At 53.1% G+C, this 21,212-nt stretch overlaps 1 pseudogene; it reads right to left on the bottom strand.

Annotated features, from left to right (window-relative positions):
- LOC136303662 (uncharacterized) overlaps nucleotides 1-21,212 on the bottom strand; it is a 301,387-nt pseudogene that overhangs the window by 230,728 nt on the left and 49,447 nt on the right.

Below are 21,212 nucleotides of genomic sequence, written 5' to 3'. Positions count from 1 at the left end.
CCCCATCCCCAGAGATCCCATCCCAGCCCCTCAGAGTCCTCCATTCCCACAGATCCCAGCCCAGCCCCCGGCTCCCCCCACTCCCCCGCTCTGGTTGTACCGGCCCTGTCTCCAGGTCACCGTCGGCCACGAGCCGGTTCCTCTCCTTGAGCCGGGCCTGGCTATCCCAATGTCCTGGGTCTGGCTATCCCAGTATCCCAGCTCTGGCTATCCCAGTGTCCTGGGTCTGCCTATCCCAATATCTCAGCTCTGTCTATCCCAATCTCCCAGCTCTGGCTATCCCAGTATCCCAGCTCTGGTTATCCCAATATCTCAGCTCTGTCTATCCCAATCTCCCAGCTCTGGCTATCCCAGTATCCCAGCTCTGCCTATCCCAATATCCAGCTCTGCCTATCCCAATATCCCAGCTCAGCTCCCGCTGCCATCCCCGGTGTCTGTGGCTCCATCCGGCCCTGCTCGCTGTCCCAGCGCTCGCAGGGGTCCCGTCCACATCCCCACAATCCAGGACTGGGGGATCCCCGGGCCGGGCTCCGACAGCGCCACTTCCAGGTACTGCAGGGAGTGGAGAAGCGGGGAGACACGGAGATTTGGGGGAGCTGGGGGGCTGAAAGTGGGAGTTTGGGGATCCAGGGGAGTCAAGAGGCCAAGGAAAGGGGGGACTTGAAGAGCTGGGACAGCTGAAGTAGCTTCAGGGGCTCAGCGTCAAGGAAAGGGGGTGCAGGGAGTGGGAGAGGTGGGATGGGGTGTCCAGGGAATCCTGTGCCCAGCAATGGGGGTGCCAGGGCTCCTCAGTGTGAGGAAAGGAGGGGCTGGGGGCTGGGAAATGCAGGAATGGGGGCCCAGGGCGCCCACGGTCAGGGAAAAGGGCGGCTCTGGGGGCTGGGAGAGGCGGGGTGGATGGGAAAAGGTTGTGTTGGTGCCGATCAGGGGGTGCAGGGGGGTCTCAGGGCCGGGCAAAGGGGTAAAAGGGCACCTCGGTTCTCAGGAATGGGGGTGCAGGGGGGTCTCAGGGTCAGGGAAATGAGGGGACATGGACTTGGAGAAGAAGAAGGGAGTTCCAGGGGATCTCTGGTTTTGAAGAAAGAAGGGGCTGGGGGCTGGGAAAGGCAGGAATGGAGGTCCAAGGCATTCCAGGGCATCCCAGGTCAAGCATACAGGAAGTCCGGAGACTGGGAGTCATGGGATGGCTGGGAAAAGGGGAGCAGGGGGTCCTGGTATTCAGAAATGGGAGATTCAGGGGGGACCCTGTGCAGGACAAGGGGAGCAGGGGGGTTCTGGTGCCGGGAATGGCGGTTCAGGGTCCCGGGGCCGGGGGTCCCACTCCCCCTCCCCCCGCAGGAGCGCCCCCAGCCCCAGCGCTGGAGCCATCGCGCTGCTCCTACTCACTCCCAGTATGATCCCAGTAGGATCCCAGCACAGCCCAGTCACTCCCACTCCTGGCATTCTCCCCGACAACACAGGGATCCGGGGGGGGGGGGATTCGTGGTGGCCGACGGCGCTGCCCAGGTCACCAAGAGGCGCCGGGAACATGAGATGGAATCTGAGGAATTCACAAATTCCCTGGGGCACACCTGCCTGGAATGTCTCCGGAAATGTGTCAGATATGGGCAGGAGGCACTGGGGCCCAAAGGGGGGGAGGGAAGAATTCCCATAGGAATGCGGGATTGGGAAATGTGGGATTTGGGAGGGCAAAATTTGGGAACATGGGAATTCCCATGGAACCTCCAATGATGGACCCCACTGCTGTCCCATTCCCATGGGAATTCTGTAGATGGATCTCCCTGCCATCCCATTCCCATGGGGAATTCCACGGGCAGATCTCATCCCCATCCCACTGCCATGGAAGCTCCTATCCGGTTTCCCCCCAAACCCATCCTGGGGGTGGCCCTGTTCTTTGCCCTCCCCACCCCCACAAGACTCCTGGGGGTCCGCCCATGACCCACCCAGCCCCCCCAAGCTCCTCCTGGGTCCCCCCTCATCCCCCCCGGGGATTCCTGGGAGTCCCCCCGTGTCCCCTTCCCCAGGACTTTGGGGGTCCCCCCGACCTGTCCGTGCCCCTCCCCCATTCCTGCCCCCCTGTGATGGTGGGGGGTGGGGGCTGAGTGCTGGTGCCCCCCTGCCTGCAGCAGATCCAGCGCTGAGGGGAGTTCAGGGGGTCCCTGAGCATTTGGGGTCCCCGGGGATTTGGGGGTGACCCCTCGGGCCCCCAGGATGTCCCTGAACACGCTGACGCTGCCCGTGCACAGTGAGAAGGGTCAGACCCGGCACGGGGTCCCAGCTCTGTCACCGGCATCGCCCAGGGACCCCCAAAACCTCCCGGGATACTCCAAACCCTCTCAGGACACCCCAACCACCCTGCAGTCCAAAAAACATGGCTGTGACACTCTAAAAGCTCCCCAAAACCAAAAAACCCCATACAGATCCCCCCCCAAACCCTCTCAGAACATCAAAATTCCCACAGGACCTCCCAACACCCCCAAGACCCCCTTGAGAAGGTTTATACCTGGCACGGGGTCCCCCTCTTTCTCACCGGCAGGTTCCCCAAAACAGCCTTTGGGTTCCCCCTGGGATCGCCTAATCCCCCCTTCGGGACCCCTGTGAACCCCCTCCGGAACCCCCAAAAATCCACCATGACCCCATAAACCCCTGGGATCCACAGAATCCCCCCACCCCAGGAACCGCCACACGTTTACACCCGGCACGGGGTCCCCATCGCCATCATCGGCATCACCCGGACCCCCAAACCCTTCCGAGATCCCCAAATCCCCCCGGTACCCCCAACCCCCCCCCCCAGGGCTCCGCTGCCGGAACCAACGGGCGTGGTGTTGCCCTTTTCAGGGGAGTTATCCTGGGAACCGACAACAGCGGCGGCTCCTAAAGCGGCGATGGTAGAGAGAATCCCAAAAATCCACCCTGGGGGGCAAAACATCCCCCACAGGGGCTTGGAATGGGGGCGCCCTTAAAAATGTCACTGGAAGGGGTCATGATCAACCCTTTAAAGGGGCTTGTGGGGCTACGGTCCCACAAACACCCTAAAATGGGCAGGAAAAAACACCCCTGTAGTGGTGGGATCCCACCTGGATGCCCCATGGACGGCTGGAGCCATCGCGCTGCTCCTGCGCGCGTCCAGTAGGATCCCAGTATGATCCCAGTAGGATCCCAGTACAGCCCAGTCACTTTCACTCCTGGCATCCCCCCCCCCCCCCCCCCCCCCTCTGCCTTCCGACCTTTCCCGGCTTCATCCCCGCTCGTCCCGCGCCCCGCGGGCTGCGAGGGGTCCGGGAACGGGGGAGGAGGCGGAGGGAGGGAGGAAGAGGCGGAGCGGCAGCGGGAAGCGGGAGGAAGAAGAGCAGAGGAGGGACCGGGCGGCTGCAGCGCTCCCTGAACCCGCAGCCCCCCGGGACCATCGGCCCCATCCCGCAGGTGCGCTGGGAGCGGGGACCTCGCCCCAAATATTCCGGGGGGGTCCCCGGGAGGTGTTTTTGGGGGGTCCCGGTGTCGGCAGAGCCCCGGCGGGGGGCGGGGGAATGCGGGTCCCCCCAGGTGGGGGTTGGGCTTCCCGGGCCGGGCCCTCCGAGCTCTGCCGGGGCCACGTGGGGAGCGGCGGGACCGGCGGGGGGACACCGGGTTTGGGGAGCCCGGCAGAGATCCGGGCTTTGGGGACCCCCTGAGCGGGACCCCAGAGACAGGAGAGCCCCAGGAGCCCAAAGCGGGGACCCCGAGAGGGGGGGACCCCTGGGATTGCCGGGACCCCGTTGGGGGGTGCTGGGGCTGGAGGGGCGGGATCGCCGGGAAAGGGGTTCGGGGCTCCCGGTGCCGGCAGTGGCTGCTCCCAGGATGAGCCCAGTTGTCCCCCCCCGTGTGGTTCCAGTTTCCTGGGCACTCCCAGTATGAGCCCAGTCATTCCCAGTATTGAATTATTAAAAAAATATGAATATCGCCCTAACGCCGATATCCAACTATGACGGACAAAAAACTCTCTAACAGTTTAAAGTTAGAAAGTGTATGTTTAATTACGATGCCGGGCAGCGTGCGGGATAGCTCCCAAACACACGCGCTCACAGAAGATCACAGGGTCTTTTTATGTACAGAAGTATTGAATACCCAAAACACAAATGTGTATTCATGACTTTAGTACATCCCATTCCCCGCCTCGTATGGTAATTAGCCAAAAGCTATTAAGCATGCGTGGTTTGTTCTTTGAAATGGGTCGGTGGTTCTTTTTATGGGGCAGGGTCTCAAAATGATGAAGTAAGTGAGTCTTCTTTGCTTTGACTTTTTAACCTTTTAGTGTTGTGTGACAACTGAATCCTGTTTTCCCAGGGGTATTTGATTTATGAATTCATTGTCCTGCTTGAAGCCTATTGATTAGTCAGAATACACAAACATAAGTTGACAGGCCTCATGATTTATCAGTTCCTTAAATCTGGCTTCTGCTTATCAAAAGGGAAGTCTATCTGTCTTACTTCAGCAATATCTGGTTTAACTAAAATCTTTAATTCTTCCAAATTAATGTTTCAGTATGATCCTGGTCATTTCTCCTCACTCCCTGTAGGATCCCAGTACGAGCTCAGTCAATCCCAGTTATTCCCCATTATGATACAATTTTCCCCCAGCAGGGTCCCAGTTGCTCCCAGTTCTTCCTACTGGTGTGTTCCCAGTTCTCCCAGTTGCCCCTAGTATTGTCCCAGTCCCTCCCAGTATGATGCCAGTCTTTCCCAGCAGGGCCTCAGCCACTCACACACACCCCCAGTTGCCCCCAGCACATTCCCAGTGACTCTCACTCTTGTCCCAGTCACCACCTGCGTGGTCTCAGGTACTCCCAGTCTATCCCAGTTGCCCTGAATATTCTTGTAGTCATTGCCAGGCCCTCCCAGTTCCCTCGGCATGGTTCAGTTGCCCCCAGTTTTATTCCAGTCACTCAGTACATCCCAGTTGGTCCCAGTTCTTCTCAGGGTATTCCCAGTAGGCTCTCAGCATGGGTCTGGTGGCTCCCAGTAACCCCCAGTCAGGATCCATTGACACCAACTATAATCCCAGTATGATGCCAGTCACTCCCAGTATGATGCCAGTGGCCCCCAGTGACATCACAGTTGCTCCCTGTCAATGCCAGCATGACCCCAGTACCCTCCAGTATGATCCTCATGGCTCCCAGTCTCTCCCAGTGTATTCCAGTCAAACCCAGCATGCTCCCAGTCACTCTCAGTTTCACCCAGTTACTTTCAGCATGATTCCAGCTGCTCACAGGCACTCCCAATCATTCGCAGTATGATTCCAGTCACCCTCAATGTGATCCCAATCTCATCCAGGAGGGGCTCAGTCTCTCCCACTGTGATCCCAGTATGATTCCAGTTACTGCCAGTAAAGTTCCAGTTGTTCCCAGTTGCTCCCAGTATGATCCCACTTGTCCCTAGAATAGGCCCAGTTCATCTCAGGATGATCCCACTCACTCCCAGTTGCTCCCAGCATGGTGCCAGAATGGTTCCCAGTGTGGTTCCATTCCCCCCAGTATGGTTACAGACACTCCCAGTTTATCCAATTGGCCCAGTGTGGTTCTGGTTACCTTAGAATAATCCCAGTCTTTCCCAGTTGCCTCCAGCATGATCCAAGTTTCTGGCAGTTTCCCAAAGTGTGGTCCCGGTTTCTCCCAGTATTATTCTCGTTACTCCAGTTGTGGTCCAGTCCCCTCAGCATGGTTCCAGTACCTTCAGGTTGATGCCAGTTGCTCCCAGTATGTCCACATTTTATCTCAACATGGGCCCAGTAGATCCCAGTAACCCCCAGTCAGGATTCATTCACACATGCTGTAATTCCAGTGGCTCCAAGGATGATGCCAGCTGCACCCAGTTACCTCCGGTATGGTTCCAGTCACCCCCAGTATGACCCCAGTCACTCCCAGATACTCCCAGTATGATTTCCAGTCATGCCGAGAGTGACTCCCTGTCTCTCCCAGTGTGGGCCCAGTTGCTCCCAGTCACCTCCAGCAAGGTTCCAGTCACAGCCAGCACCTTTCCTGTCACTCCCAATCTGGTTCCAGTAGGATCCCAGTACGACCCCAGCATGGGCACAGCTGTTCTCATTATCATCCAACCTGGTTCCAGTTTTTTCCATTTACACCCACTGTGGTTTCAGTCTCTCCCAGTGTATCCCAGTTGCTCCCAGCACATTCTCAGTCACTCCCAGTTGTGCTCAGTTGCTCTAGCCTCATCTCAGTTGCTCACAGCCCCTCCCAGTCACCCTCAGTGCAATCCCAGTTGCTGCCACTGTGATCCCAGTATGATCTCAGTTGCCCCAAGCATGGTTCCAGTTTCTCCCTGTTCTTCCAAGAGTGATCCCAGTTGCACCCAGTTACCCCTAGTATAGTCCCAGTCACTCCATAGATGATCCCAGACGCTTCCAGTCATGCCCAGTTGCCTCACTGTAGACCCACTCACTCCCACTTGCTCCCACTTGCCCCCAGCATGGTCCCAGTTCTCCCCAGCATGATTCCAGCTGTTCCCAGTGTTGTTTCAGTCCCCCCATTACGGTCACAGACATTTCCAGTATAGCCCAGTTGCCCTCAGCACGCTTGTAGTCATTCCCAGTCAGTCCCAGTTGCCCCTGTAAGTTTCCAGTTACCCCAGTACAGACCAGTCACTCCCAGTGATGTCACTGCTGGGATCCCCCAGCCCTCTCTGCGTTCCCCCCATTGTGAGTCTCCTGAGAGGAGCCCCAAGGGCTGTAGTCCCCACCCAGGGTCCCCAGAAAGCCTGGAGGAGCAGAGCCCTGTGCCCCCCAGGAGCCCAAAGTGGGGAGCCCAGAGAGGGGGGGCGCCGCCATTGGCGGGACCCTCAACAGCCTGGAGAGGGGCAGGGGGGACTCCTTGGACCCCCTGCACCCCAAAGCAGAGAATAAGGGGAGAAGGGACTCCAAGGCCCCAACACCTGCCATCATCCATATATGGGGAGGTGGAAAAGGGGGGAACTCTTCAGATTCCTGGGACTCTCAGCAGTCTGGGGAGGGCAGGGACCAAGTAGACCGGGGACCCCCAGTACAAGTGTGACTCCCAGCAGTTGGGATGGGGGGAACCCCCAAACACCCAAGGGGAGAGAGCAGAGACAGGGAACTCCTGGGAGGCGTTTTCAGGGCTGAATCTTGGTGTTTGAGAGGTTTTTCTGGACCCTCGATGCCCAATGACCTCTAGAGATGGACTTGGGCAGGGCAACTTTCAAACTCAATGTACTCATCCCTTGTTTTCACCCCAAACCAGGACTTCCAAAACCTTGGCCAGGTGGAGGAGGAGGCTGCGAGGAAGAGGAAGATGCCCCGGGACAGCCAGGCAGGTGAGGAGGAAGTCAGTGCCCCTTTCCCCCTCTCTCCTGCTTCATCTCCCAGCCCAGCATGGCCCCCGGCTGCAGGACAACCCTGCTGCCAACGCCGTCCTGCTGGGGATGAACTGAGGGGATCTCCTTCATCTTCCCTCTGGCACGGAGGCAAATCCCATCCTCTCCTTGTCCTTCCTCCCCCAGACAAGGAGCTGAGGATGGAGACCAGGGAGGACAAATGCCCACAGCAGAACCTCGTAGAAGAGGCCATTTTGAGCAACTCTACGGTTTTCAAGGGGGAGGAAAAGCCCCAGAGATCCCAGAGGAGGAGGGGCTCCAAACCCATCCCAGGGTGCTCTGAGGAGGAAAGATCCACCCTGAGCCAGGAAGGTGGCCAGAGCTTCAGCCAGGGCTCTGAGCTGGTGGTCCATGGGCAGGTTCATGATGGGGAGAAGCCCCACAAGTGCTTGGAGTGTGGGAAGGGCTTCAGCCAGAGATCTCACCTGATTAGCCACCAGCGGATCCACACTGGGGAGAGGCCCTATGAGTGTCCCCAGTGCGGGAAGAGGTTTCAGACCAGCTCCTATCTCCTCAAGCACCAGCGGATTCATTCAGAGGAGAGGCCCTTCCGCTGCCCCGACTGCCGGGAGGGCTTCAAGTGGAATTCCACCCTCATCACCCACCGGCGCATCCACACTGGGGAGAGGCCCTACGAGTGTGAGAAATGTGGGAAGAGCTTCAGCCAGAGCTCCAACTTGATCAGCCACCAGAACACCCACGCTGAGGAAAGGCCATACAAGTGTGGGGAATGTGGGAAGGGCTTCAACCAGAGGTCCCACCTGATCATCCACCAAATGATCCACACTGGGGAGAGGCCCTATCAGTGTTCTGAGTGTGGGAAGAGATTTCACACCAGCTCCAATCTCCTCATGCACCAGCGGATTCACACAGAGGAGAGGCCCTTCCGCTGCCCCGACTGTGGGAAGGGCTTCAAGCAAAACTCCAGCTTGGTAGTCCACCAGCGCATCCACACTGGGGAGAGGCCCTATGAGTGTCCCCAGTGTGGGAAGAGCTTCAGCCACACCTCTAATTTGACCCGACACCAACGGAGCCACCGGTAAGTGAGGACCTTGGGAATGCCTTGACTGTGGAAAGAGTTTCCTGCACTGCTCCAACTCCATCCCCCATTGAGGGCCCTAATTAGGCAGAGCCCTGGTGTTCCACATTCCCGGTTTTCTGCACTGGGGAGACACTGGGCTGGTGGTCCTTTTGTTTGGTGGTCCCTAACAATCTTTTGATTCATTTTCATCCCTTTAAAACAACCCAAATTCAGGTAAAATCAACCAATTCATCACAGGCATCTAAAGCATCACTTTTTAGTCTTTTGGGGGAATCTGGGAATCAGGGAGATACTTGGGAGGGTATGGGGGGTTTAAGGTGTTTGTTGTAGTTGTCTCCATTTCTTGGCACTCCAAAAGACATGGGGGATTGTGTTGTGGTGTGTTTTGTTCTTTTGGTTTGTTCTGTTACTTCCCTGGGTTGTTGGTTTTCTCCTAGTTTGTCCCCACCTAGCCAGTTGTCAATCCTTCCCCCACCTGCCCCTTCCTTCCAGACTGTTCCCTGTCAATCCCCTGACCCTCAAAGCCTCATGGGCTCAGGTGACCCACGCTCCTCCCCTTGTTTTCCCTCTTGGTTTGTCAAATGTAAACCCCACCGTTCACTCCTCCCCTACTCTCTTACCCTTGGCTAAAGATTTGAACCCTCCCCTGAAACCTCCCCCGTTTTAAACGAGCTGGCACACAGCTGCCCCTGTCTTCAGTTCCTGGGCCCTCCACTGGAATAAAACCCTTTGGAACCCAGCCCGGAGCTCTCCCTCTCGTCCTTGTCTCCACCGTGTGCCTGGTAACAGCCCAAGTGCCGTAGAGCATCATCTCCAAGCCGCTCCTTAGGTCATTCTGCTTCTGGGGAGTGTCCCACTCCCGGCGTGGTGCCGTGGAAGGGCCAGCCGGCTCTGGCACTGCGTCAGGATTGATCTCTCAGCTCAAAACCACTCACTGCCACTGAATACTACTCAGTCTCAGCCCAAAAGTACTTGATTCCACAGGCCCTCAGGGTGGAATGGGGTTGGAAGGAGTTTGGGTGAAGTGTGCTGCAAATCTGGAGGGGTGAGATAGGCATTGGGTGGAGCAGGATGGGTGGGATGGGGTTTGGGAGGGGTGGGATGGGGGAAACCAGGCTTGAGAAGGGGATCTTGATGTCCAGCAGGGGTGGGATGTGTTGTGGTGGGGATTGGGAGGGTGTGGTGAAGTCTGGAATGAGACAGCATAAGGTTGGGGATGATGAAGAAAGGAGTAACCCGTTTCTGAGTGAGTTTTTGGGTATTCTGCATTCTTGTAAGAATTTTGGTGCATCCCACGTTTCTGAGGTGGTTTTGGGGCACTCCCCAGCTCTTGGGGGGTTTCCTGAGAGCAGCTCCATGCAGCCCCATTGCCAGGGGTGGGTGCCTTGGGCACCAGCTCAGAGCTGCAGCCAGAGTCCGTTGCTTTGGTGCTGGAGAGCAGAGAAATGATGAATGGCCCCAGACATCTGCAGGGTGTGTTTGGGGGGCCAGGGCAAGTTCTGCGTAAGTGGGGCGCTCACTGCTCCTGCCCCAGCCACTGCAGCCTCTGCTCCAGCCCCAAAGTGGCTGCCAAGGCCCTGGCATCCCAAAAACGCCACCTGTGAGAGGGACCAGAGCAGGTGAGGCTGTGACACAGCTGTGACACTGACACATCCCATGGCCCTGGAACTCCCAGCAGCTGAGATGGTGCTGGATCAACAGTCCTGACTGTGGATCTCTCTCTCTTCTCCTGACTTCCTGTTCTCAAAGTCTGGATAACTTGGAGTGGTAGGGTTTAGGGTTTTCTGAGTCAGTGCTTGGTGAAGTGCCTTACCATAATTCCAGGTTTAAGATAAGTTATAAGGCAAGGTAAATACTATTCTTCTGTAAATGGCTAAGTCATAGGTTATAAGTTCGGAGAAATACTGTCAAGTGCTGTTCTGTTAAATTGTGAACTTTAAGGTGTAAGTGAAGGTTAAGGTAGAAGTTAAGTCCTGTTAAGTTTGAGCTCTGTTAAGCTTTTAGGCCGTGTTCCTTTTATCCTTGCCCTCACTGTCCTCTTGTCACACACACAGAGGGACAGTTCTGGGTTTGTTTCTAGTTTGATGGCCTGGATTTTGTTTGGTTGTATTTTTTCTTTGCTTTCTTATTGTGCCTCAAGTGTCCAGTCAGGGGTAGAATGACTCTTTTCAAGAAACTTTGTCATGCCTCTGCAGCTGTTCTCCTAACTGGTGATTTTTGTCAAATATGCTAATCTGCTAAATTTGTAAAACTGTATTCTCCCTGGGGGGTGGGTGGTGATGGCTGTTTTGTGGACATTTCCCATATCTGCTTTTTGGAGGTGTCCAATAAAGATCAGCCTTTCTATTACCTCCTCTATAATATTGTCTCCAAAGGGTGTTACTTTATTTCTAGGTTCTGTAAGGCATCAACGCAGCGGGGCCTCCTGGCACCCAGGAGACCACTGTGACACAATGACATCTTGGGGAGCCAAGTGTCAGCTGCAAACACAGCGGGGCCTCATGGAAGCCAGGGGCCACTTGGACAGTGCCAGGGCACGTGGAACTCAGTGTCCACTGTGACACAGCACAGCCCCATGGAACTCAGCAGACCACTGTGACAACATGGAATCTCACGGATGCAAGGCTCTGCTTGGGCAAAGTGGGGCCTCCTGGGACAGAAAGCCTTTTCCATGTCCCACCTTCACTTGGCTGTGGTGTCCTTGTTTGTCAGCAGTGGTTTATTTGCCCACCTGAACCCCCCTCCGTCTCTTCCCCATCACTGGATCTGGCCCTCTCAGTTCTGAACTCAGTGGTGCCTCCAGCACTGAAGCCCCTCATCTCCAGTCTGAGGAATTAGGAACTCCTGGAGTCCATGAGGAAACTGCTGACTGGATTTCAGAAGCCATAAACTGCCTCTTTTCTTCTGCAGAACCTTCTGAATGTAACTTTTTTCAATCTCAGCCTTTTTGTCCTTTTTTTTTCATTGTTGCATTTTCCTAATATATTCTTACTGTATGTTTTCCGCAAACAAATATCATTACTCACAGTATTTCCACATGAATATCTGCCATTATTCAGTATCTCAATGACTTTCAAAAGCTTTGTTCCTTGTATATCTGAATAAAATAATGATTTTTTGCAGATGTGAAAGAAAGAGGCTCCCAGCAGAGCCAGCACAGCCAGGGACAATGGCCCTGGGTCTTTCCACATCTGCTCCTCCCAGCTCCACACTCCCCTTCGCAGAGCCCTTCTGTGGGTGCAAGGCTGGGCTGCTGTGGCAGTTTGGTCATTGTCCTGCTGCGTGTCCGTGCTGTGACCACCCTCCACAGTAAGGGCCTCAAAAGGCAAAGGCCACATGTGGAAGCACAGAAATAACAAATGAGATCAATTCTCTCCTTCCCATCAGCAGACAATGTCCAGCCAACTCCTGGCAGGAAAGGAGCGAATTCATGCACTTTGTACTTGGTATGAGAAATGTCTCAGTAAAAGACATCCACACCCATCACCACCACCCCCATCCCCCTTCTTTTCCCTCAGTTTATTGCTGACCATGACCTCACAAGGAATGGGACATCCCTGGGGTCAGTCCAGCCCAGCTGTCCCCTCCCTGTGCCCTCAGGAACACTTTCCCACCCCCAGCCCATTGGTTGTGGGGGTTGCAGGGGCGCCCTGGGCAGAGGTCAGGGCAGGGCTGGCAATGTCAGGGCAGAGCCAGGGGGGCAGAGAGATGGGAGTGTGCAGCCTGCAGGGACACAGCGGCAGCTGGGGGACAGCGCAGGACAAGCTGTGCCGGACATGGCCAAGGGCCCTGGCAAGGCTGGCAGTGCCCAGGAGAAGCCAAGTCCTGGGGCACAGCAGCCTCTGTGCCACCAAGGGCTGTGAGCAGACACCTTGTCCTGAGACCCTGGGGCCTCCTGGCACAGCCCCAGCAAGGCTGGGCACTGTCAGCCCCTTGTCCTGCCCTCAGCATCCCCCTCCCATCCCAGTGGCCTCAAGGATCTGCTGGAAGGAGTCCCTGGGGAGCCTTGGTCAGGAATGGCCCCGGGGGGCTCCTTAATGCTCCCAGGGACTGCAGGTTCTTCAAAGGACCTTGGGTTTTGGCTTTTGCCTTGGAGTCTCTGAGAGGTCTCTGCAATCATGGCCTCCAATTATCTGCTTTAATTAGTCCCTTGAGAGGCTTTGTCAGTAATGACACTCAGTGGGGCTCAATAATGCTTCAAGGCACTTGAGTTATTTTAAGGCACTTTGTGTTTCCCTTTTAAAACTGACTCTAGGAGAGGTTTGGCAAACACGCCCTCCAGTTATCTGTTTTAACTAGTCCCCTGGGATTCTTAGTCAGTAAAAACACTCGGGCTCATTGGTGCTTCAGGGTACTCAAAGTTCATTAGGAACTACTTTTTGACAGAGTCTGGATGCTGTGGGTGATAATTTGCCTCCAATTATCTGCTTTAATTAGTTCCTTGAGATTCTTATCCAGTGACAATACTCAGACTCATTAATCCTTCAAGGTAGTCAGGTTAATTGAAGTACTTATTTGTGCCACTGAGTCTCTTAGAGGTTTGTGCAATCTTGGCCTCCAATTATCTGCTTTAATGAGTCAATTTAGAGCTTTGCATTGATACTCAGTGGGCTCATTAATGCTTTGAGATACTCAAGGTGTTTAAGGTACTTTGTATTTTCTTTCCCACACTGAGTCTCTGAGAGGCTTTTGTGCAATCCTGGTCTCCAATTCCCTCCTCCAAGGACTCCATGAGGAGCCTGTTTTGGACATGGACCTCAGTGGGATCCATTAATGCTTCCAGGCACTTTGGGTTTTTATTCCGACTTTGACTCCTGGAAAGGTTTGTGCAATCTCCTCTCAGGCCCTGAGGTTCCAGGGCTCAGCACCAAATGCACCACGGGGCTCATGAGGATCAAGCAACTCCTGACAAACCATGGCTGTGCCTTGATTTCCCTCTGCTCTAGTGCAGTTCTTTAGGAAGTCTTTTTTCCTGGAGTAATGGAGAAATCTTTCAAAGAGCTTCAAATAAACCCACATTCCTATTTTCAAGGGTGTATTTGTTTTGTTTAGAGAAGAAGTGATTGCGGCATTAAGTGGCTGAAATTAACCCAGGGACTCTCCTAAGGAGGTCTGGCCTGCTCAGTGAAGCTGTGCCTTGAGGTCTGACCCAGTATGGACAACCTTGCTCCACATTCCACAAGCCCATCCTGTCTCTCCTCTCTCACCTGGGACCTGCTTTGCTTGGAGAACTGGCTGCACTCAGGCAAAGAGGGGTTTTCTTCCTTTTTTAGCAATCTAAAACTCCTAAATTTCAGACAATCTCCTCAAATGGGTGTGCTAAACCCAAGGTGCCAACAAGGAGGTTCCCCTTCCCCAAGAAACAACCAAACAAAGAATGTTTTAGACACACAGGAAGTTGTACAATAAACACAAATCCAGAGTTGGCTGAAGGCAGAATTAGACCAACTCCTGAAGGACAGACAAACTTTGAACTCCTTGCAGCTCTGAGCTGCAGCTGGGTTGTTGGGAGGTGTGTGAGTGTCCCCAGAGTGAGGGGAAGGGAAATGCAGAGAGGCCTGGGAGTGCTTCTGTGCAGACAGGTTGTGGGGAAGGGCACTGCAGGCCTGGCCTGGGCCAGGAGTGAGGGGCTGTGGCCATGGACACTGCCCTGAGCCCAGTGCCTGGGCCCCTTGCTCAGGGCTGCTGTCAGTGGCCAGAGCCAGAGGGGATCCCTTGCTGGGGGCTGTGCCATGGCCACCTGCCCTGTGCCGCGCTGGCTGCTCAGGCGCCGTGGAACCAGCAGCAAACGCCACTGCCAGGGCCAAAGGCAGCTCAGCCAGACAGAAAGGGGCAGTGCTGGCCACTGTTCCCATGGCAGCCCTCCCTGGGACACCACACCTGGGTCACCTGTCCTGGCAATTGCCATGGAAACCCGGCTCATTGGGAATGCAATGGTGGAGAAAGGTTTTAGTAGGGCCTGTCCCAATAGGACAGAGGGTGGTGGTTTTAAACTAAAGGAAGAGAGGTTCAGATAAGGAGAGATAAGGAAGAGATTTTTGATGATGAGGTTGGTGATCCAGCAGGACAGGTTCCCAGGGAGGTGGTCAATGCCCTATCCCTAGAAACATTCCAGTCTAGCTGGGACAGGGCTCTGAACAACCTGATCTGGTGAAAGATGTCCCTGCTAATGGCAGGGATTTGGATGAGATGAGCACTGCAGAGCTCTTCCCATCTGTGATAAATGTCCTGGAATTAATTCGTGTTTATCATGATATGCTGTACAAAACCATATTTTTAGGTTTAAGGAATGAAACATTCCTGGAAGGACTGCCTTTGCCAGCAATCCGAGAGTCGCCCACTCTCGAGACAAAGGAGGGTGGCATCCATGGGAGATGGGGCTGTCTGAGATAAGCACAGCCATCAGCGATCCTTGGCCCGGTGATCAACACCTGATATCAATCTCTTCTACCTCATCAAGGATGTACATCTGAATACCAGACTCCCAGACGCCCAGACAAAGGCCTGTTCCTCCCTGGAAAAAACTATTCACCAGACCAGTGACCAGAAAAGGAACCCAGTGAATATGCATCAAGAACCAGAGGAACAAAGACGGATGAAGTAATAGATTGTGCAAACCAGAAAAGGTGTATAAAAGTAGATCCTGCACTGACCGAAATTGTGAACCAGGGGAAATTCGCTGCCATAGGGGCCGGATCTGTGGTTCACCCGGTGCCGATCGCAGGATTGGAACTGTATTTAGCTAGTGGCTTTATCGAGGGGTTTGTTGGGGTTTTTTTTTGGTCAATTTTTAATATATTCTTTTGTTTTATGAAGTTGGCTGATCATTTATGACACATTCCAGGATTTATAACCATTCCAGGATTGCATGGGGAGGAGGGGCTGTTCACTGGACTCCATCCACTCCCTTGACTCCTCCTTGTCTCTGCTGGAGCCCACATCCAGCAGCCAAAGCCAGCCCCTTCTCTGGCCTTTCCCCCCTGCCCCAGGGGCTGCCAGAGCCAGGGGGGCAGAGGTGACCTTTGGGCTTTGCAGGGCTCAGGCACAGCGGCTGTGCCAGAGTCAGGGCTGAGGTGACACTGTGTGGGCTGGGGCAGAGCCCAGGCAGAAATGAGCCCTGAAGCAGCAGCTCTGCAGTGGTGGCCACCAGGCCGGGCTGCCAAGGGAGGCTTCTGGCCATGGCCTGGAAGCAGCTGCTGCTGCCAAGGTGCCTTTGGTGCCTCAGGCTCTCCCTGGCACAGCTCCCAGCACGGCACTCCGCACTTGTTCCTGAGCCCTTCCCTGTGTTGGAGCTGGCCTGGGGCTTTTCCTGCAGCAGGATCTGTCCTGGTCCTGGCACAGGAAAGGCAGTTCCTGCTGGAGTGGGAGGCTCTGCCTGGAATGGGCTCCAACAACTCCAGCAAGGCCCTGTTTACTTCAAAATTGCTTCCTAGAGCGCTATATTCTAATAATTGTTATAGCTCCTATACTGTGGAGTAAATAACTTTTTTAAATTTACTCTGTGGTGTAAATGAATCTTTCTGTCTAATCCTGATCAGAATCAATCATAGCTGTATTTATAGAAATGTATCTGGTGTTCCATCATTAATCCTGTGGGACAACTTGCATTTTGGTTCAATTCCACCAGTCCGGTCTTTTACACATAAACCTTTGACAAAGTGTGGGGCTAGGACTGGATCTGGCTGATCCCAGTCTCCTTTCTGAGATGGAATTTTTAACGTCTAGGTGTCCTGGAGGAATTCGAGGGTCCATGGTGGCTGCTGGGTGTCATTTCTCCCGCTCATGACTCAGCAGGAGTTTCTCCCATGAAGAAGTGAAGCTTTTGCCTGAAGCTTTTCCCACTCTGCCCACGACAGGAAGCCCTGTGAGTGTCTGGGACATCCCGGCTCTTTGGCAGCCTGGGCACTCCTGGGATGTCACCGTGGAGCCCCCGTGAGTGCCTGTGACAGATGGGTGCCTTTGCAGCCCAAGGTGCCCTGGGATGTCCCTAGGGCATTGCTGGGACTGCCTCTGACCCCAGGGCTCTTGACCATCCCAGCTCAGGCCTGGAGCCAGAGTCCCTTGCCATGGCAACCATTTGCAGTCCCATTTCCAGGGCCATGGGATCCCAGAAGCACAGAACTGGCTGAGTTGGGAGGGAGCCATCAGGATCCTGGAGTGCAACTGCTGGCCCTGCACAGGACACCCCAACAATCCCGGCCTGGCCCTGGCAGCGGTGTCCAAACGCTGCTGGAGCTGAGAGAGCCCTGGAGCTGTGACCCTTCCCTGGGAGCCTGTTCAGTGCCCCAGCAGCCTCTGGGGGAAAAACCTTTCCCTCAGATTCAACCGAAACCTGCCCCGGCTCAGCTCCAGCCGTTCCCTGCAGTCCTGTCCCTGGGCCCCAGAGGGAAGAGGTTCCACAGCCCCCAGCCAGGGACCCACTCCCAAGGCTGTTGCCAGGGTAGCCAGGGCTGGCCCCAGCTGTGATGCTCGGTTTCCACGGGCCGGGCTTTAGGAATGGGATTCCCCAATTTCCTGCTCCTGCTAAAACGGTGCCGGCCCTCGCTGACCTCCAGCCTCCCACTGAAAGTACAAAAGGCAAAGATCCCAGGCTGGGATAAGAAAAATTTATTGAGAACAGCAACAAGATAAGCAACAAATAGGAACAGAAACAATATTAATAACAGAAGGCATAATACAAACGGTGTACATGGTAAACTACAACAACTCCTACTACAACTGACTGGCTCTTCCTGGCCATGCATTTCTACCTGCCTGGAAAGGACACCCTTCTCCTTGGGAGAGAGAGAGAGAGTCCCTTTCCTGGCCTTGGCAATGACCTGAGTTTGGACTGAATACAATGACAGGGCCATGACCAGACTCTGACGGTCTTCCATCCCACCTCACATCATTGCCAGGGGCAGGGAAAGGGACAGGTGTCCTCCCAGCGGGGATCACAGTGAATGTGGGTCCCCAGGGTCCTTCCCGGTGTGGGTACTCTGATGGGGAATGAGGTTGGAGACACACACAAAGCTCTTGCCACAGTCGGGGCACTCACAGGGCTTCCCTTAATGGTGCCTCCGTTGGTGTTGGGTCAAGGCAGAGCTCTGGGTGAAGCTCTTCCCACACTGGGGACACTCGTAGGGCCTCTCCCCAGTGTCGATGAGCCGGTGGGTGACGAGCTGGGAGTTTTGCTTGAAATCCTTCCTGCAGTCAGGGCAGCGGAAGGGCCTCTCCTCTGTGTGAATCCTCTGGTGCCTGAGGAGATTGGAGTTGGTCTGAAACCTCTTCCCACACTGGGGACACTCCTAGGGCCTCTCCCCGGTGTGGATCCTCTGGTGCTTGATCAGGTTGGACCTCTGGCTGAAGCTCTTCCCACACTCCAAGCACTTGTGAGGCTTCTCCCCATCCATGCTGCTCATGGACCACAAACTCAGAGCCCCGGCTGAAGCTGTGTCCACCTTCCTGGCACAGGTTTGGTCTTTCCTCCTCAGAGCACCCTGGGATGAGTTTGGAGCCCCTCCTCCTGTGGCATCTCTGGGGCTTTTCCTCCCCATTGGATTCCTGCACTGCGGAGCTGCTCAAAATAGTCTCTTCCATGAGGTTCTGCTGCGTGGATTTGTCCTTCCCAGTCTCCATGTTCAGCTCCTTGGCTGGGGAAGGAAGGACAAGGAGAGGATGGGATTTGCCTCTGTGCCAGAGGGAAGGGGAAGCAGAACCCCTCAGCTCATCCCTGACAGGACGGCATTGTCCTGCAGCCGGGGGCCATGCTGGGCTGGGAGATGGAGCAGGAGAGAGGGGGAAAGGGGCACTGACTTCTTCCTGACCTGTCTGGCTCTCCCAGGGCATCTTTCTCTTTCTCGCAGACTAAACTGTAAAATTAATAAATAACTAAAGTTGAAGTATTAAAAAAACCCCAAACCAAACTCTGGCAGAGTCAGAATACAACCTGACATCCGGGGAGTCCGTGTCTTGGTAGTGCTCCAATCAAGTTGTACCTGCAGTCCTCCTGGAGTGACAGATGTGGTTTTCCTGAAGCAACACTCCTGTAGAAGGGTGTAGTTTTCCTCTGAAGGTCCAGTAGTGGTGTAGATGGGTCTGGTCTTCCTCTGGGAATCCAGTGGGGACAGGCTCCTTCTGGTGTTTTCAATGCCAGATTATATCCAGGTAGGAATGTTTGGCTCCTCCCTCAGGGTGGAGCATCTCACAATGGGATGATGTAATATTATCAGTCATGCAATGAGACTCATTGGCCCATTAACAGAAGATATCTGCCTGGAGGGAGGATGGGTCATAGAAGAGATAAAGAGCACTGCCCCACCTGGTTTTATCAACTGGCCCATTAGCAGAACATACCTCCCCTTGGAGTTGTGAGGCATGGGTCATGGAAGAGATAAAGAACACTGCCCCACCTGGTTTAAACAGATGGTAAGAGAATACAAACTTTTGGTTACATCTTGCATTGCAACACGAGACAATTGATCAAATGCATATTCATGAAGATTATACACATTTAAACATGTCTTTGAGTGCACATTTTCGTGGAATTCTTTAGCTTAGTTTGACCCCTGACCTCATCTTCCTAAAGCACGTGTCACAGCGCAGATGTGATTTTGAGACTTTTGTATTTTATTTCCTCTCGAGGCTGCCTGGTCTGGTTTGACAGTTATTGATGGCCAAAGGGTCGGTGGTGGATTCCTCTTGTCTCTTTTGGTGTTATTTGTCAGAGTTTTTTTTTCAATGTTATCTAATCATCCAGACATTTTAGGCAAGGTTTTTCTTTCAATCAACATCAGCTATTTCTCTATTGTCAGTCAGTTAAAGAAATAAAGTCATCAGTCATTATTTCACAACCACAGTCACTTGTGCAAAAGTTAATAACACACAGCATATTTTAATATTTTAATGTTATTATTTTCTATTAAACAATATCATTTATAGTTATAGTTATGGTTATATTTATGGTTATGTTTATCATTTTTATAATATATATTTATTGTTTTACAATGTACTCTATTTCAATATTTAGCAAAACCCTAAACTATAATACATTTATCACACTGAAATATGCAATGTCCACAGGGATTAGAGTAGTACCAAAAATGGATGACAAATTATACTATATCAAAATCAGTTAAAAAGAGATGACAAACTGTACTACATCAAAATAATTTGCAAAAGCCAACACAGAACAGCAAAAGCTAAGAACTACACAGTTATTTCTAACAGGTCTCCTGGCCTAACAGAACACCAGGGCTGTGCTAAATTTGCAGATTTAAGGAATTACAAGTATGCATGCTAGGAGTACTAAGGATACATGAAAGGTATGTAAATGAAAAGGCAAAAAAATCATCTTGACAGATTAAGACTGTCTTGGGTTAAAAAGTCATCTAATGGTGTAAAACAGAAAAATCCTCAGTCCGTGCTCTGCAATACTCTACCAACTCCAAAAACGGCTGTCAATCTTTCTTTTTTTGGTCTGGGGTAATGGTGCATGTCAAATTCCTTGTATTCTTTCTTGATTGATGCACACATGTAACTCTCCAGTCAAAACCTGTCCCAGACATTTTCCCAACTATTTCACCTTTTTCTCTACCAACTGCGCCTTCTTTTCAGACACTCCAAGTCCCCTTTTCTAGCAAGGAAATTAGGCAGCTTCACAGAAAAAAAGCCTTTTCAGCTACCTTTTCCTACTCTCCCCAAAAAACCAAATGTAATTCAAATTTTAATTCAAAATCTAATTTTAATCCTAAATGCAACAACCAAATTCCTGAGGGTGAGGTAAATTGTCTTCATATTTTCTGTGTCATTTCTCACCGTTATTAATTTGCATTCCCACTTTAGCCATCAAATCCCTCCCCAGTAAATTACGCTCAAAATTAGGAACAAAATTACGCTCAAAATTGGGAACAAAGTGGAATTTGTGCATTTCAAACCTATCCTTCACCTCTACTAAAGTGTACTCACTCATCCTATCCACTCACCGCTTGAATAATCACAGATCTTTTTGACAATTTTCCCTCCTTAGGAATATAATTTAGGGTTTAAGGATAAAAAATTAACAATCCATCTCCATTATCCTCTGGACTTCTATCTGTCCATGATCCCATTGTCACTCCTGGCTACTTCTCTCCCTCCTTTCTCTTTTCTCTTCCACGCAAGCCTAACTTTAAACTTTCTCCACCTTTCCTCCCCATTTTCTTCCTGAATTTCCCAGCTCCGGGAAACAACATCCTTTTTTCCACACAACAAGAGATGATCCTGGTAATTCTCTTCTTATCCTCAGCCACTGTCCTCCTACTCAAGCACTGTCTGCTCCTTCATAATTTGTCAAGTTATTTATACCTGCTCTTTCCAGGCTAACACCCACCCCAGCCCTGGGGGATTCTAAACCCAGCAGTGGGGACTCCACCCCAACCCGTGGGGGCTCCAACCCTATTATTCCTTAAGGGTATCGTTGCTTTTACCCAGGACTAAATCTGGGAGACCCCAGTCTTCTCGGGTCTTCCAATGCACCCTCGGGGACTGAAAGCCCACACCTCTCACAAGGACGACTCAATCAAGCAGCAAACACCTGACTTTGGTGCAGGTGGTTCTTGTCTGCCCCTGCCGTGAGCCAGAGGACAGCTGAGCTCCCCCTGAAAATTCAGGAATCCTGCTGACAATAGGTTTTGTTTCTCTTGTCTAGGCAAGGCAAAGGTGCATCCTGCTTCTTAGGCATGTGATTAATATTTGGTGACTCCTAATAGTTAACTCATGCTTACATGAGTGAACTATTGATCACCTCCTTTCACAGGCTGTGCCGGGCT

The sequence above is a fragment of the Chamaea fasciata genome, unplaced genomic scaffold, assembly GCF_029207755.1.
Source record: "Chamaea fasciata isolate MVZ Bird 193981 ecotype frontalis unplaced genomic scaffold, bChaFas1.0.hap1 SCAF_40, whole genome shotgun sequence".
NCBI lineage: Eukaryota > Metazoa > Chordata > Aves > Passeriformes > Sylviidae > Chamaea > Chamaea fasciata.
The sequence above is the reverse complement of the archived record's forward strand: the minus strand, read 5'-3'. Positions and strand labels throughout refer to the sequence as shown.